General features: G+C 39.1%; 1 protein-coding gene and 1 non-coding gene across 17 annotated transcripts in view; both read left to right on the top strand.

Moving 5' to 3' along the window:
• Positions 1–17,121, top strand: part of ROBO2 (roundabout guidance receptor 2) — a 1,295,155-nt gene that overhangs the window by 832,541 nt on the left and 445,493 nt on the right. The window lies entirely within an intron of this gene.
• On the top strand, positions 351–549 carry LOC132532945 (U2 spliceosomal RNA). The gene has a single exon (XR_009544857.1). It is a non-coding gene; the product is annotated as a U2 spliceosomal RNA (small nuclear RNA).

The raw sequence follows: 17,121 nt of genomic DNA, 5'->3' as shown, positions 1-17,121 counted from the left end.
GTCACATGTGAATTGATTAATATAGTTTGGGGTAAACCCAATCAAGTTGATTAAATAAAGAATTCTTTTCACAGTGAGGAGGTCTGATCTCAGGGCCTCATGCATATGTGATACTACTGAGTTGATTTCTAACACAGTCTTTAGTCTGTTATTATTTGAAGGGGGGAGCAAGGAGAGTGACAGAGACAGAGACAGAGAGAGAGATAGAGGGAGAACGCAAAGCATTTTTGCTCCATGATACAAGTCCTGGCATCGTGGCGCTTGGTGTCTCAGGCGCTGACACATGGTGAGCTGTGTTCTTTCTATATTTGTTGACCCACCTCCCAGGCACCAATAAAAAACACACTAGGATCGCTTCTTGGCCCTTTTGGCTAAGATCAAATGTAATATTTATTCTCATCAGTTTAAGATTTGATACATCCTCTATCTGGAGACAATATGTGAAATGGATTTTTGGAGCAGAGAGTTGGAATAGAGGCTTGCTCTTTCCTCCAAACATCAGCCTAGGTGTTTGCACCGTCCCTCATTAAACAGTTGTTGAAAAGGAAAATATATATATTAGGAAAATACAACCTCAACAGTTTTATTGGTAGAGTGGTTGATTTTAGTTAAGAGTACCTTGAAGCCTTCATGATAAATAAAAATCAGTGTAATTTTCGTATTTTACTCATGTGAGAAATGACAGGACTCTTTAAATATGGTTACTTAGGGTACAGAGGCTTCTTTTACTCCTTGGAAAAACTTTTGTTTGTAACTATACTTAACAAGAATAAATGAGATTAAGGTACCATCTATAAAGAAATTTCCCAAATGGGACCAAATTCATCTTACAAAACATCAGCAATTTGTAGTATTGCTTCTGGGGATAGTCGTGCCATTCATTCATTTATCTATCCATCCAAGAAACCTAGTTTGAAAACTAACAGAGTGCAACTTTTTGCTTGGGGTTGGGAAGAAAATAATAATAATAATAATAATAATAATATACATGCAACCCCCATCTTAAATATCTTATGCAGGAATATAGAATGGCAAGTAAATAAATTATTGCAATACAGTATAGTACAATGTGATCGGCACAGTAGTAGAGGTGTGTACAAGCTACAACAATAATTCTGAAGGGGAGAATGATTAATTCTATCTGAGGTTTGATACAGGAGGGATTGAATTTGAGCCCATTCCTTTGAATAATACATGAGAGTGCACCAGTCCATCCTCCTAAATTGAGTAGTTTAGCCAAAGAGAGCTGCCAACCTATCGATCAGTTGATGAGAAGACAGAACTTAGATGGAGCAGGTCTAAATGAATAGTGAGCTGACAGCAGCGGGGCTTGGTGCCATTCGTAGCTTTATCTGGGAAGCTACAATGAGTTGGCATGAAGCTCAGTCTCTCCATAAAGATGAGTTGGCCCCACAGCTGAAGGAACTTTTACAAAATGGTGTGTTAGTATAGAGTATTTGGAGAATCATGTAACCAAGCTAGGAGTTGTGTTACCCGAGACCTCCTAGATAGCTGTTTTCATAAAGCTTAAGTCATTCAGTCTTTCAGTGAAAATGTTATTTAAACACATCTAAATATTCTGACTTTCTGCCGCTGTGAAGATAGAAGAAATAAACATCTGCCGCTGTGAAGATAGAAGAAATAAACAAAATTAAACATAAAAGAAAAAAAAAAAAGAAATGCAGGTGGGGAACCGGGTGGCTCGAACCGGGATCCTTATGCCGGTCCTTGCACTTTGCGCCACCCGCGCTTAACCCACGCTATCGCCCGATTCCTGAGTATACAGCTGTTAGGAGATGAGTTGTCTTATTCCAAATGTGTGTTACATTCTTAATTCTCAGAATGTTAAGGTGTGTGACTGTCTTTGGAGATGATTTTCAAAGAGGAAAGCAATAGACTGGAGAGAGAGCTCACCTAGTGGGGCCACAACACCAGACACAGCTTCAGGACTATGATGCCCCTATCATTCAGTCTCTTAAAAAAAAATGTTGAAGTTGGGATGGGATGGCAGCATAATAGTTATGCAAGCTACTTCCATGTCTGAGACTCTGAGCTCCTTTGGAAAAAAGGGAGGAGAGGGAGGAGAGGGAGGGTGAGGAGGAGGCAGAGAAAAAGGAAATCCTGGAGTCCGGCATGCATCTTCTCGTCTCTGCAAAGACAAGCAAACAAAGTAACACCTACAGTTCAGGAAACTAAACTTAAATGAGCTGTTAAAGTTGTCCTTAATTGATATTGATTGATGTTTTTATAAAGGAGAGATAAAGACAATGACAATTAGACAGGGGGCTGAGAACTGGTATAGAGGAAATTGCCTTGGATGAGACAGGGAGGGAGGCCTGACAATGGACCAGCTCTACCTATACTTCACCTTGAACCTCTAGCTACAAGAATTGTGAGATGGGGGCCGGGTGGTGGCGCACCTGGTTGAGTGCACACGTTATAATTAGCAAGGACCCAGGTTCGAGCCGCTGGTCCCCACCTGCAGGGGGAAAGCTTCACAAGTGGTGAAGCAGGGCTGCAGGTGTCTCCTGTCTCTCACCCTCTCTCTCCATCCCTTCTCTCTCGACTTCTGACTGCCTCTAGCCAATAAATAAATAAAGATAATAAAAAAATTAGAAAAGAATTGTGAGAGGATATTATTATTATTGTTATTATTATCATATAAGACCTCTATAATGTAGCATTTTGCTACAGAGGCACTACCAACTTGTACAGTGGTGGTGAATTTTATTGTCTGTATATTTTTTCCTGTCCAATTGCATTGATATTACATGCAATTTAGAATACCACCATCATCTTCAGAATATGGTGTGGATGCTTCTTCACATAGTAAGTGCTTACTGGGAGTCGGGCGGTAGTGCAGCAGATTAAGCGCACATGGCGTAAAGCGCAGGGACCGGCGTTAGGATCCCGGTTCGAGCCCCCGGCTCCCCATCTGCAGGGGAGTCGCTTCACAGGCTGTGAAGCAGGTCAGCAGGTGTCTGTCTTTCTCTCTCCCTCTCTGTCTTCCCCTCCTCTCTCCATTTCTCTCTGTCCTATCCAAGAACATCAGTAACAACAAAAATAACTACAACAAGGGCAACAAAAGGGAATAAATAAATAAATATTTTTAAAATGTTAAAAAAAGTGCTAAGTCACTTATATGTGTATATTGAAGAAATACACCCGGATTCAGAATTATCATTGTTATCGCTGTTAATGGTACTGTGCTGTTTGTCTCATTAGCAAAGAACCTGAAGTGTTTTTTTTTTCTTCTTGTATTTCGTCGTATTTCACGTTAACTTGCATCTAAGGATTTTTACGAAATCCCTTATGAATTTGGACATCATTAGAGCCCATTAAACACTAGTCCATCTTCCAGGATAAAAATATTTATATCTATGCACATGGAATGATTAGGAAGGTGTTTATCTGATTGTTATAATGAGTGAAAGCTCTGGAGATTTCATATCTGCTGGACAACATGACCTGAATCTCTAGAGCTGGCCTCAGTAATTATGAAGTGAACATGTTTTACCCCCTCTGAATCTTGCATCAGCTTCATTTTTAAATGTTGATGAAATGTTTGATATTTTGAATAGTAATACCAAACTAGAAATCTAGCTGTTCAACTAACAAAAGACTATGAAGCATCCTATCAGTCGTGGGATATAGGAAGTCGAACAAAATGATGATTTTACCATTCCTGGTCTTGAATTATAAGAAATTACAAGAAAAGAAATTACGTGAAGATCAGGAGTTGGATTAGTGTTTTAATGGGCTCTAATGATGTCCAAGTTCATAAGGGATTATGTAAAAATCCTCAGATGCAAGTTAATGTGAAATAAGACTAAATGCAAGAAAAAAAATCTACATAGTCACTGAACTGGAGCAGAGTGGATGGATGAAATATTTGAAAATAAACCCTACATATATCAACTCATTTTTGCCCGGGTTGAAGGCTTTCATTATAGCTTTGAAGCTTCCATAAGAAAAGATGAGAGAGCTGGGGTTAGTTTATGCAGAACAGAATGGGTTCATTTGGGAATCTACCTTTGAAATAGATAGTAGGTGTGTTAGAGGAAAGCAAAATGGAACTCCACCAGAAGAAACGAAAGAGTAGTCAGTCAGGGATCAATAGCTCATTACAGAGACGAAATAACCTTCTTCTAACCAGAAATAGATGATAGGACTTGCATAGCCTTGCAGATGACCTGGTTTGAGTCTGGTTTCTGCCGCATTGGGGGAATTATTGGTGCTGGGGTGGGTGCCTTTCATCCCCTCCACTCTCTCTTTTAAATTATTATTACTTTATTTATTTATTGGCTTCTTCTACACAATCCTCGTGAAATTGAAGACTGTAAGGCTGATATTTCATTGTGAAAGCATTTTTTTAATTGCTATGAGGGTCAGGGAGATATCTAATCTGTTAAAATACCGCCTGCATCTCCTAGTCCCCAGAGGAGGCTGGATCAAGCCTTGACACCACCATTTTCTGCCAGAGCTGACCAGTGTTCTGGTCCTGTCTCTCTCTGCCTCCTTCTCATTCTCTCACTTATACAATTCATCAATTAATCGTCTTTTCTCCCTTCCTCTCTCTCTCTCTCTCTCTCTCTCTCTTTTTCTTTCTTTCTTTCTCTTCCAGGGTTATCACTGGGGCTGGATGTCTGCACTACTACTTCACTGCTCTGTAGCCATTAATTTTTTTTTTTGATAGGACAGAGAAATTGAGAGAGGAGGAAATACAGAGGGTGCGGGTGATTCCTGCTGACCTGTTGTGAAGCAAACCCCCTGCAGGTCAGGAGCCTGGTGGCTTGAACCCAGATCCTTGAGGCGGTGCTTGCGTTTCATACTGTGCGCGCTTTACAGGGTGCACCACGACCCCATTCGTCCCCACTGTCTTTTTTTAGTCATGATTATTTTATGTGGAAAATGTATCCTTATTTTGAAGAATGCATGGCATTTAAAAAAAAATCTTCCATTTAAAAACAAAACAATTATATTCAAAACATTCATGAAAGATTAGAATGCAACTCAAACTGGAAGACTAAGTTAAACTAATTTAAGTTTCTTGTTGTGCTATGAAAAAAAAACACATTCTTGTTTTGTCAGCATTCCCATTTTCCTAATGGAATTATTTATGTGTAAAAGAGTAAACATAGCATGCCGTGTTTGAACTCTACTCTTAACCACTCTGCCAGATATTTCTCAGAATAAAAGATATTGTCTCAGAGAGCTATCTAAATACATCCTGACTTGAATGTCTCCTGTAGCATTCCACCCAGTTTATCAGATAAAATAAACTCTTTTCTTTCCCGACAAATTCTGTATAACCTCTTATTTTACAGAAAACAGTGAAGTGCAGCATTATAATCTGTGAAACACACGTACAGGATCTTGGCAGGCAGGATCTAGCAAGGGAGTATTCTATTTCGGCTGAGCACACTTTGTACCTTTATCTTTGCTAAAGCACTTTTTAAAAAAGAGCGTGTCTTAAAGGAATTTGCTTCTGCCAGTCTGTGATTTTTAAAAAGAAGAGTTTTTCAATGGCAGGACTTTTGAGCTGTGGGGAATGTGAGGTCTGCACACAAACGTATTATGTTGACTTAACTTTAAGGAACTTCTGAAAGGGCAATCCATTTGTTTTCTATGCGGTCTACAGTGCTGTACAAAATGATTACAGCAGCCCGTCTGTGGGTGAGAGGCCATCTCCTCGAGATATGTTCATAAGCCTCCCCAAAGATGTTTGTGTACATGCACCTGGACATATTTTAGTTATATGGAAAATTTGAAATAACAGTAGTTAATCAGATCATAAAAGTCAATGAACAACCTCATTTTTAAAAATTTCACCAGTGATGAATAATGATTAAGCAGGTTGTAAACGAACAGGGGTACAATTCCAATCACCAGAGTTCCTTTAATATATATACATATATATTTAATATTTATTTATTTATTCCCATTTTGTTGCCCTTGTTGTTTTATTGTTGTAGTTATTATTGTTGTTGTTATTTGTTGTTAAAATTTCGGAAGGCTCCAGCCGGGCTGGCTTGCTTCATGGGCGGGTAACAGAGACGCGGAGACAACGGCTGGGCAGGGAAGCTGTATTTCTTTATTCAGGAACAACGATTCATAAACTAAGACAAACTAATCACCAAACAGAACTCTGCTGTCTCTTTGCGGTGGCACAAACACTCTCTCTTACTCTGTAACTCTGAAACTCTCGAACTCCGGAACTCAGGAACTCTGCAACTCTGGCACTCTCGAACTCAGGAACCCTCTCCCTGGGTTCCTTTGGGGTGGGGCCAAGCGGGCCCGCGAAATTAGCAGGCCTGATCCAATTCTCTTGGCGGGGGGAGGGCTAGAACAAACCAATGTAAAGCATACGACAGTTATTGATGTCATTGTTGTTGGGTAGAACAGAGAGAAGTGGAGAGAGATGAGGAAGACGGGGGAGAAAAAGATAAACACCTGCAGACCTGCTTCACCTCCTGTGAAGCGACTTCCCTGCAGGTGGGGAGCTAGGGGCTTGAACTGGGATCCTTAGGCTGTACCTTGTGCTTAACCCACTGTGCTCCTACCTGACTCCCTATATATATAGTATTTGATAGAGAAAGAGTGAAATTGAGAGGGAAGGTGGAGACAGAGAAGGAGAGAGACAGAGATACCCACATCCCTGCTTCACCATTCCTGAAGCTTTCTCCTTTCAGGTGGGGACCAGGGGCTTGAACCTAGGTCCTTGCACACTGTTATGTGTGTACTTCATCAGGTGTGCCACCACCTGGCCCCACTACCAGAGTTCCTTATGTCATCCCCTCCATTGGAAGGTGCCCTATTCTTCATCCCTCTAAATATGGATGCTTATTGGGTATCGTGTAAAAACATGCATGTGTGAAAGTAAGTTTGCATGGTTACTCTACAGTAAAAGAACAGGAACAAATGAGTATAATATGTGCAGCCAGGTCTGAGTGTGTATTATTTCCTTAGTCTTGAAACAACTCTAATAGTTAATGTGGGGTTACTAACAAGAAGTTAGTGTGAGCGCCTTAGTTTCTGTGACCTATTGTACCAACAGCTAGTATAGTTGAGAGCCACAAACTGAGCAGAGAGTCTTAATTGTTCAGGGACTCAGAGATAGAGCTAAGTACTCATGAGGGGTTTCTCTAGCTCCTTCAACTCTTTAAGAGTGCGACCTAAGGCGGACAGGAGCCGTGATCCCTAGGGATAGGTGGCTGGTACATTAAACATATACCATCTTCCTTTTGGTGCTTACCATCTATCTAGCCCTGGCTTCCTTTCTATCTAGTAAAATTCAAGGCAGTAAGATTTTTTTTTTTAAACATGGCTGAAAGCTTAACTCAATTGGGCAAAGACTACAATTTATGGTTTGGTTGTTAATTAGACTTAAAGAACAAAGCCGAAGCTGTTCCATTTAGTGAAAAAGGCCTCTGAGGACATAGAACTGACCAATACTGGTTCTCCTGCTGGGAAAACACTATGCAGAAATAAGTCCCCAGGGCTTCATTACTGAGCCTTTTAGATAAACACAAAATGCATCTTAGTTTATTTGAAAACCTTTACAATGATGCTTTATTGTATATCTATAAATTTTTCACATTGACATGTCAAAGACTTGTAAAAGTATCCTGGCAAGAATGATAAACATTATAAATAGCACTTCTGCTTTAAATGTTAGATGATTGCTGATAGTACTCAGCGTGCTTAGACAGTGAATACAGCACTGTGGGGACAAGCAGTTGACAAGAAGTGGAAACGCTTTCATTGAAAGACTAGGTGGCCTAATATTATTCAGAAAATTGGAATGTGTAGTGTTTGATGCTTGAATGAAAAAACTACGTTTCAGAGTGCTAGCTTATTTTAACAAGGTAGTCCAAAAATTAAATATATATATATATATTTATTTATTTATTACCATAAATAAATGCTCAACTCTGGCTGATAATGGTGTGGGGGATTGAACCTGGTACTTCATAGCCTCAGACATATCCATTATGCAATCTATCCCTGCCAAAAATAAAAATTTAAGTGGAAGTTATACTGTCTTCATAAATGATCTTAAAATAGTTGTGTTCAGCTTTATGAGTATGTTTACTCATGATATATATATATATATATATATATATATATATATATATACATATACATACATATCGTGTATACACACACACACATATATATATATATATATATACATATATATATATATATATAGAGAGAGAGAGAGAGAGAGAGAGAGCGGAATTTTGTTTTCTCAGATTTTCCTTTTCCATTCTTTTGCCACCATGATTTTTGCTGAGACTTGATGCCTGCACACTGACTCCCCAACTCCTGGTAGACAGTATTTATTATTGTTTCCTCATAGAAACCGAGAGAAGTGGCAATAACAATGGTGAGACAAGGGTGGGGTTCAGGGGAGAAGGCTTGGATAGGGAACCTTGCATGCAGCAATGTGTGTTCCCTACCAGTTATGTCTCCATCCAGCCCCATTTTATTGAGAATTTATAATTACGTTTCTCCAGTTCATAAAGTCAATGGATTCATCCACAAGTTCTTGTTCTTACCCAGGCTGTCTATACATACTGTCAGAACCAATTGTCATAAACTAAATATAATTTTTAAATTTAAGTTATTTAGGTTTGTTATAATTATAATGCTAGCATTAAAAATTATTATTCAGGGAAGAGAGTAGCTCCCAAATATGGGAAAGGTGTATAAATATTGTTGACTGTAAACCCCATCGATTTGATGTGATCTGGGGCCCATATTCAGCTTAGGAGCCTGTGTGTCCTCTGCATCCCTGTAGATCTGAGCTCACATTCTGTGGTCATGAGTAGGAACATTCCAAGCTGCCCAGTATCAGGACTCATCTTCCTCAGTTGTAGCATAGAGTATGTTGTCCAGCCTCCCTTGTGAAGGATGGAACATTTTCTACCATTGTTGATCCAAGTTGAGGGCAAGGTCCTATGGGGGCCCACAAAGGGGTCTATTTTGTTGTTCCTGATAGAGATGACTGGTAACAATGGAGAGAAGGATTTATTTGAGGTCTAGACCCATCATGTCTGTTTGGGAATCTCAGGACTCCCCAAACAGGGCCCCAGCTGATGGGGGGGCCTGATAGTGACTAAAGAGTCAGTGTGAAAGTATACCAGTCTCTTGCCCTTATTCAACTTTTGCAGTCCTTGCTTTGACAAGGTTAGCTTTGGAGTGAGTGAGGGAAGTGTAACAGGAGGTAGATGAGAAGGGTATCTAAGTCTAAATGGACACTATTTCATTAGGAACTTTATAGACTCACTGCGGACTGTTGTGTTCCCAGACAATAGCTTGAATACACCTGCATATTAAATTTCAGGCTTAGGAGGGCAAAAAAAGAAAAAGGGAGGGGAGGGGAGAGGAGGGGAGAGGAGAGAGAAGGGGAGAGGAGGGAGGAGAGGAGAAGAGAGGAGAGGAGAGGAGAAGAGAGGAATTGAGAGGAGAGGAGAGGAAAGGAGAGAACTAGTATAGCCATAAGCCCTTTGGAATATAAATAAAATATGCCTGCTAACTATCTACAAAATGGAGACCCCCCACCCAACTCTTCATCTGCACTATTCCAGCCTTTAGGTTCATGATTAGTCAACAACTTGTTTGGCTTTGTATGTTAGCTCTCTTTTCAGCCACTAGGTTCCAGATGCTAGCAGGATGCCAACCAGACTTCCTTGGACAGACAACCCCACCAATATGTCCTGGAGCTCCAATTTCCCATAGCCCTGCCCCACTAGGGAAAGAGAGAGACAGGCTGGGAGTATGGATCCACCTGTCAACACCCATGTTCAGTGGCGAGCAAATACAGAAGCCAGACCTTCCACCTTCTGCATCCCACAATGACCCTGGGTCCATACTCCCAGAGGGATAAAGAATAGGAAAGCTATCAGGGGAGGGGATGTGATACGAAGTTTTGGTTGTGGGAATTATGTGGAGTTGTACCACTCTTACCCTATAGTTTTGTCATTGTTTCCTTTTTATAAATAAGAAATAAATAATTAATTAAAGATATTATCCAATTTAAACCTCAGGAGTTACTTTTTGTAGGTAAAAATTTCAAACCATCTTTTATTAGTCATATAATATATATATGACTATATATAATATACTATATATATGATATATTTATATTTACCTATATATAAAATTATTTATATATGTATGATGTGTTACTCCAAACTAAATTGTTTCTCATTAAACTTAACTTTTTTTTTTCCTTATGAAAGAACACATTTCATATTGGTATGGATTCTGTTTTACAAAGTTTAGAGAATATTTTTAAAATATGCTTACAGACATTCCATGCCTATAAAATCTGCATTTTAATGTTGACTTGTCATTTATAAAGGCAGTTCAGTTGATTATATTGTTAAAAAAAAAAACTTTCTAAAATTTATAAAAACAAACAAAAGATCTAAGTCTTGATGCTAGAGCAGCATGGGATACACTCACAGCTATCTTGGGGAAATAGGAAACATATCCTCATGCCAGTAATAACTCTGTACATCAACAAAGGGTTACTCAAGTTAGAAAAACAAAAGGAGGTTAAGAGCACATGTTGCAGTACAGGAGGACCCAGGTTCGAGTCACCAGGACCCCACCTGAATGAGGAAAGCTTTGTGATTGGTGAGGCAGGGCTGCAGGTATCTCCCTGTCTCTCTCCCTCTCTACTACTCCTTTCCCTCTCAATTTCTGGCTCTTCCTATCCAATAAATAAATAAAGATAATTAAAAAGAATAGGTAAACATTCTGTATGATATTATATGAAAGACACATTTAGTCAAAGATTACAATGTAAATATACAGTCAAATTATAATATTGTCCTCCTGACAGCTCTATAATATTTCAAAACAATAATACCTTCATGAACGTTTTTAACAAGCTAAATACTACATCAGTCCAGTTTGAGTTTTTAATCTTACAGGATGATCAAAACTAGGAGGGTCCAAAAATGACTCCCAAGACAAAAATGTGTGATGTTATAGTTACTTCTTGATTCCAGAAATGTCGATTCCAAGATCAAGTTCTACCTGATTCCATGAACAAATTGCATGGAAATAACTCTTTTCAGTTTGATGGCCTGCTTAGATGGCCAGTAGAGAAGTGTTGATGAATGAGTACACTCTAGATTTAAGTCAGAAAACTACTTTTAGAGACAAATTCCCTTCATCTTGCTAATTAGGCCATGACCTTTGAGGAGCAGAAGGTGAGGCCAGGTTATTAACTACTCTGCTCAAGTAATTCAATTAGATCATCAACCTGGTAGTCAATCCTTGAAAATAAATGTTTACTAAAAGTGATGCAAAACATCATGCATTCCCTAAGACCAATCCTAATATTTAGAAGTGGAAAAATTGAACATTGAGAATTTAACACTATTTCTTTTTAAATTTATTCTTATTTTAAAATTTTTATTAGTGATTTAACATAAATCCTTTCAAATTAACACAATTTCTTTTTGAAACAGTTCTGGCTATTGAAGATGCTGCCGTATCAACAACCATTTGTATAACCAGTGAGAGTGTGTCTGTATACTTAATGTGAAAATCATGGGACACATATTATTAAATATATGATTAGTTGTATTACTTTGTATCAGATAGCTAAATAAAACTATAAAATTGATATTGCCTAGAATAGCAACTAATGGAAAGCTCCAGAAATCACAGAATGTTGATTTAAAATTTTGTATTTATGGGGCTGGGTGGGGCATACTATTCTGCATGCACATGTTAACATGCACAAGGAACCAGGTTCAAGCCCCTGGTTCCCCTGCAAGGGGAAAGCTTTTGCAAATGGCGAAGCAGTGCTGCAGGTATCTCTGTCTCTCCTCTTTTTCCTCCTTCCCTCTCGATTTCTGACTGTTATCTATCCAGTAAATAAATAAATAAAGATAATCACAAAACAATAAAATAACATTCATTATTTCACATCCAGAATAAAAATTTGTAAATGTTTTAGCTTTTATTCACTGTGAAAAACATAATAAGATGAATAGCAGCTTAATTTATTAGGCCTTCACGGTCTCTGGAGAATAGTCCAGTCAACCTCTCTTCTTGTTATCAACCTCATTCACTGCTAGCAGACTAGTTATTCTATTCCTTGGACCTGCCCCTTTTGATAAAGTTCATTTGTCTCAAACTTATCATGGTTGTCAATTATACTTCAAAATATCTTTCATGTTATCTATTCACTCTGGATCCCAGGTTCCTTCATATGGTAATATGAAGCATGGGGAAGAGAGAGAACAGGCAATGCTCATCTCTGGTAAAAAGTGGTCCTGGGGATTGAACCTGATGCCTCTCAGTCATCCAACTTCTGTGCTAGCATTGTGCTTCTGATTTTTGTGATACTTATTATTGACTGCAAAAAATTAAGATAAAGTTGTTCAATTCAGTGTTTACTTAGTACTCATGAATTGCAAGGGTATTATCATTACATAAAATGTGCCGGGCTGGGCTAGCTTTGTGGGCAGGAGAGAGATGACCAGGGACTCATGGCTGAGCTGGGAACACAGTTCAGTCTTTATTGATGAACAGGGATGCAATTCAACAATCTAATCTCTGATCACAATTCTGTCCTATATATCTCCTGAGGCAGAAGTGTCAGGTCAGAAGAGGATGTACATAGGATAGGGGGTGGGGAGAAGGAAAAAGCTCCAGAACCAGTGGGGATTAAACCAGTGAAAACAATGATTATGTAAATAGACCACAGAGTCAAGCAATGCAACAGAAGGGGTCTTAGAAGCAGAATTTAGAAGCAGACCAATATTTCCCCCTTTTTTTAAACTAATGGCCATAGTATCAGGACTGTGAATTGAAGAGAAACCTATATAATGCAGGTGTTTTCAAAAGAACTGGCATAAGACATGGAGGAACAAATAGAAAAGCAGCAAGAACCAGTGTGATGCCAAGGGGAGGCCTGAGGGGGGCGTTTCCTGCCTCAAAGGTCAGTGCCTAGCAGGTGAAAGGGCATTTCTTGCCTCTGGGGGTATTTCATGCCTCAAAGGGTGTTTCCTGCCTCTGTGGGCAAGACCTAGCAAGGGGGGGGGGGGTTCCTACCTCCTACCTCCCGGGACAGGGCCTGCAGGTGAGGGGTCATGGCCTATAGAGTCCCAAGGCAGCTGGCTGCAAAGTTCATGGACTGCTGCAGTCAGTCTTTGAGAAACCCAGCAGTGTAAAGGGAAGCTGCTGTAAAGTTGTGTAAAGTGTCCAATAGTTGTACCAGTAAGTTCAATAGACGCGTCAGTCCAAAGCAGATGACCACGGAAGAAATGCCAGGGGATGAAATGCTGCTTGTCTGTCTCGATGGGGAAGGTCAGCCACCAGAATTCTGCTTTTCTGTAGAGAATGAGCTTTGGAGTCTGTGAATCTGTTTCTTCAGGTCATGCCAGGTTACATTGTTGGTTTCAGGGGGTTCGTTGTAGTCACGCCATCTTGTGGGTGATGTCAGAGGACAGGGGTCCAAATGGATTTCTGGGGATTCCATTTGAGCAGATGTTTTTTCATGTGAAGACTTGACAGCTGTAATTCACTCACTTGTGAAGCAAAAGTTGTAGATTAGAAGTTTACTATAATTGATAACTCCTTATAATTGATTTAACTACCTTTATAATTTTGGAAGTCCTTTCTAGTATGATTTCAAGGTTGTTTAAACAGTATAAGCTCAATAGAAGAACCATGGTTAGAAGCCTCAAGCATGAGAATCATTAACATAACCACTGCGCTATCTAGCCCGCCCATACTCATACAGTTTTCAGGATTAAACGTTTCCAAGATGTAAAAAAAAATCAAAAGAGGAAAAAACAATTTTTTGGACTGTTTCTGGATGTCTCTAGAAATCAAGGCTGCATCCAGCATTTTTTTTAAGTAAATTAAATTTCAAAATGGGTCATACAAAAATTCAGTCATTCAAATCACTTTTTTACGAAATGCAACTTGAATCAGATTATTAGATTCCACTATGTCGTTTCATGAGTCCCTCGGAGGGCGTCCTAGTCCAACAAGCTCCTCAAAATTTCATTTAGGGTGCTTCTGACGGTTCCTATGAGATTGCTGCAGGCACCCATTTTTAAAAATGTCTTCCCATCAAAGAAAGAATCGAATCAGGAGAGTAGAACTAACCATGTGTCTCCATTCTTGGGGACTTCCAGGGTACTGGAGAATGCTCTTCAAGTTAGAGTAGTCCTTCTTCTCGGGAAACATGTGAAAAGAAGTCCAGAAAGTCCCAGGGGAAATCTCCGCAAGCTCTACAATCATGGTCATAAGGAACCAAAGTGTGCTCAGGAGCAAAATGTAGTCCTTCTCCTCAGGAAACATGGGAGAGGGAGTCCAGAAAGTCCCAGGGGAAATCTCCATCTCCACACATCTCCCAAGCTCCATGATCAAGGTCATAAGGAACCAAAGTTCCTGGTCAGGGAACCAAAGTGTGGCCCATAGCAAAATGTTCCAGAGACAGAGACACTGTCTCATGAATGAAGAGTAGAGGCTTTGGGAAACCTCTTCATAAGCAGAAAGGCAGCCCATAGTGGATAAGGAGTCAAATGTCTTTACTTATCTGGGGGATGTGTGGGTTAGGTCCCATGTCGGGCGCCATATGCTGGGCTGGGCCAGCTTTGTGGGTGGGAAAGAGACGACCAAGGACTCATGGCTGAACTGGGAACGCAGTTCAGTCTTTATTGACAAACAGGGATGCAGTTCAACAATCTAATCTCTAATCACAATTCTGTCCTATATCCCTCCTGAGGCGGAAGTGTCATCATATCCATTTCCCCAAATCTGAACCCATATCATAACTGTTTCCTTCAGGTGACTGTCTGATTTGTAAACTTTCTAATACCATTTAAAGAACTGATGCTAAGCAAATTACACTCACTTTTCTTTTGTAGCCTGTACACATTTTCACATTAGCAATGTGTTCTGGCTGCCTTTTAATACTTCATTTTACTTGTTTACAAAACAGACACATTAACTAACATATGCCCAACACTTTTATGAACTTGAGCATTATAGGGAGTTGACCAGTAAATATTAAGTAAAGCTTTATGGATAGATAATGGATGTGATTTTTTTTAGTAGCTGGGGAAATAATGTGTAGGTAGTCTAGAAGCCAAAGGGACTCTGGTCATGCAGCTGGAAAGATAATTTGTAGATTGAAGGCCTTTGGTTCTGGTTTGATCCCTGTTTCTCACTGTGTGATAGTTGTCCTCTGACTTCTGTTTCTCCCTCACAAGTGCATCTCTTTCTTTTCTTTCGTTCTTTTTTTTTTTTTGGTAAGATTTTATTTATTTTTTTCTTGAGAAATAATAGGAGAGAGAAAAAGAACCAGGCATCACTCTGGTACATGTGCTGCTGGGGCTTGAACTCCAGACCTCATGTTCTACAGTCCAAAGCTTTATCCATTGCGCCACTTCCTGGACCACTCTTTCTCTTCTCTTGAAATAAATCCTACAAAGGTGTTTTTTTTTTTTTTTTTTTTTTTGTAAAATAATATATATCCATTCCTCAAATGAAGTAAATGTACTGATGGTTAACTTCAAGAAAAGAAAAATTAGCTGACAGTTACTGACAAATGAAATCAAGGAAAAAGGAATGAGATCACATCATTATATGTAAAGATGGTACCTACCTTCACTTTGACACCTAACTGGGCTTTCATTATTTCTGAAACTATAGTAGTTAACAGCATCTGTCTCATCTTTATTAATAAAGTCTTTGAAATTTTTATAAGAAAAACAAACTTTCAAATGAAGCAGTGGCAAGTATAGACTTCTAGATGCAGCCTTTAAACTTGCCTGCACTTGCCTTGAAATTTTCAAAAAAATAAAAAAAGAAACACACTTTTTATGAAGTGACCAAAATGTACAGAACCTAACTATGCCCAGTTAGCAATCTTCCATGTCCCTCTCCCCACCTCCTAGGCCTCATTCATTTCATCTGGGGGGGAAAAAAAAGAAAGAAAGAAAGAAAGAAAGAAAGAAAGAAAGAAAGAAAGGAAGGAAGGAAGGAAGAAGAAAGAAAGAAAGAAAGAAAGAAAGAAAGAAAGAAAGAAAGAAAGAAAGAAAGAAAGAAAGCCAGTATCTTTTTAAGGCTAGAAAAGTAATGTACTGATGAGCCAGGAGCAGCCCACCCATTGGCAGAGCCATTGGGTGATAAATGTCCAAGGACCTCCAGGCTGACGACACATTTTTCATCATTAATCCTACGCATTGTAACCAGGGCCACTCACATTGATTCGAACTGGGGGGGGGGGGCATCATCTGCTGTTAAGAGGGTGATGACTCGCTAAAAGTGAAGACCTGAAACTAACCCAGTGCATTTAGAGTTCTCCCTGGCTCCTTGCTGGGGAGCGGTGATAGCCAGCAGAGCAGAACAGCAGACAGGTAGCGTGCTGCTATCTTTATATGGGAATTTGAGGATTCCCTTTGAAAGTCTGTTCTGTAGTTTCAGCTGTTATTATGTGCTATGATAGAAATGGGTGTATTGATTTGTCCAGTACTATATGTGCTTGAGTGATTTAAACATGGGATTTATATTTTACTTGAAAATCAAACAGAATTCAGCTGTGAAGGATAAAAGCTTTCAGATCCAGATCTTAATGAGATTAGTGATTTGCATTTTTAATAGGCTTGTTTGAGAAGAATGTTACTGCTTATTTTAACAAAATTTGGAGAGAAGAGCAATGATTTTTTTCTCCTTGCAGAATTCAGTTCTTCTTAACTTCAACTGACTCACTGTACTTTTTTTTTTTCCCTAATAGTTTACTAGATATGAGAACATTCTTAAGTAAATATGTGGTAGCAGCTCTTGGCAGGTATAGGTATTATAAGTAGGTAGATTATGATTCATATGTGAATGCATATTCATTGCAGGTAAACCTTTAATAATTTTACCTTATTGGTAAAGAAAAACGATCATGTTAAATCATAACTAGAGGTCTAAGCAGTGATCATGCAGTAAACTACTTTAACTTGAGAAAACACAGAAATGCATTCCCTTATTTTTTTGCTTGTACTTGGTTAAGCAAAGTCATGAACAAGTAGAAAATACACATCCATGATTAGAGTTATTCACTGGAAAATTTAACTTATACATAAT

This window comes from Erinaceus europaeus, chromosome 14, assembly GCF_950295315.1.
Source record: "Erinaceus europaeus chromosome 14, mEriEur2.1, whole genome shotgun sequence".
NCBI lineage: Eukaryota > Metazoa > Chordata > Mammalia > Eulipotyphla > Erinaceidae > Erinaceus > Erinaceus europaeus.
The sequence above is the reverse complement of the archived record's forward strand: the minus strand, read 5'-3'. Positions and strand labels throughout refer to the sequence as shown.